Source organism: Aptenodytes forsteri, unplaced genomic scaffold, assembly GCF_000699145.1.
Source record: "Aptenodytes forsteri isolate BGI_AS27 unplaced genomic scaffold, ASM69914v1 Scaffold61, whole genome shotgun sequence".
NCBI lineage: Eukaryota > Metazoa > Chordata > Aves > Sphenisciformes > Spheniscidae > Aptenodytes > Aptenodytes forsteri.
Genome location: NW_008794443.1, coordinates 6,417,192 through 6,418,863, shown reverse-complemented (window position 1 = coordinate 6,418,863; position 1,672 = coordinate 6,417,192).

The window sequence follows — 1,672 nt, the reverse complement described above, 5'->3', positions numbered from 1 at the left end:
AAATTATTTTTCCTCTCCTGTGCAAGTGCTAGGCATCGTGGTAGTAAGAAAGTTGGCATAACTCATCCCTTTAGATAAAAATAATGTGTGCATTCCTTCCTCTAAAGGGGAACTAACACCTGTACTAATATTCTGTACAGCAGGCAATGGCGCTTCTGCTGGTGCAACAGAAAAAAATGCAAGAACTTGCAGAAACAGTAAGAAAGTAATTCCCAGTGTGTGAGAGGCAGTATAAGATGAATGCTGAAAGTTGCTTTTTCCTTAATGTGAAGTAATTATCAGTGAAAGAACTTCAACTGTTTATGGGTGGTGGTTTTGAATACGGCTGAGGCTTTTTGTGGAAGCAGAGGAAACCTCTTCCGTGATTCCCTGAGTCAGAGTGTGGCGGTGCCGAGTGGCTGTTCTGGTGCTGGAAGGTGACCGGGCAGCGAGGCGCAGTCCCCCTCGGCCCTCGTGTTCCCTGTGCCTGGAGACGCTGCAGCAGGATTCTGGCAGTTTCCAGGCGCAGAAAGCGGGTCACTACTAACTGTGTAAGGGCCAATAAGCCACAGTAGTAGTAGGCAGTCATGCTGCCGGACATACAGCTTTCTTGGTGAGACACTAAAACAAAGTCTCACCATTTTTGTTTACAACAGCTTTAGCCTAACTTCATTACCAAATCCTACTTTTTGGTAATTTCTCCTAATAATAATTATAGCAGTTAAATATATTAGTGGTCTGGCCTACTTCAGAGGTAGTTAAAGTTACAATTAAAACATTTTTGTCAGTAACAAGGCTGCCTTTGGTTTTTTGATGCAGAAAAAAAATCTTCACACAATTACTGAAGGTACAGCAGTACAGAACATATCTTTGAATCTACTTTTGAGAGGTTATAAAGTAAACCTACAGAATGGCTTGAATAGACCTGTTTCTGGGATTTCTGAAGGAATATTTTAATCAATCAATCATCCATGCGTTTGTATCCGCTGTTTTAGATGTGTATCAGATGTTTGAGACATAAGGCATGGATTCTTTTTTACTGATAAAATTCAACTCTTTTTGCCCTTGTGCCAGACAGACTCGTGTACTAGACTAGGCCAATATGAAGGAGCCTTCCTGAGCAGAACAGATTCTGGCACTCAGCCCATTGCCTCCAAAAGCTGGTTTTGGAGAGCTAAAATCTTGTGAAGCTGCAGCACGTTCAGGAGCAAGGCAAGTGAACTGCAGCCACTTAGAAAATAATGTTAAGACTTAAAAATTATTTATGGACTATTATAATGTATCGTGGCACTGTGTTAGTGTGAAACCTGACCTGTAGACTTCCACTTTCCCCTTCAATTGCATCCTGACTGTTTTGCACTCTGTCTTGCTTAAAGCCACGTACAAAGGTAAAAGAGCTAAAAGAATCACAACATTATTTAACTTTGGTTTTAGGTAGACTGTGATTCTACTGTAATTTGTCCATAGAGTTGTTTGTGTAGTCACCCTAGATAAGTTCAGCATGCAGACGGAAGTACACTTAAAAGCTGTTTTCGGCTTCAGCCAATGTGAATGTAGGTAGGGTTCTTTGTTCCAATTTCACGTGCAGTACTGTCATTACACGTGCAAAAAAAATAGTGTTGCTTTTCCTTTTGCAAGTGTCGTGGTTTAACCTCAGCCGCAACTAAGCCCCCACACAGCCACTTGCTAGATC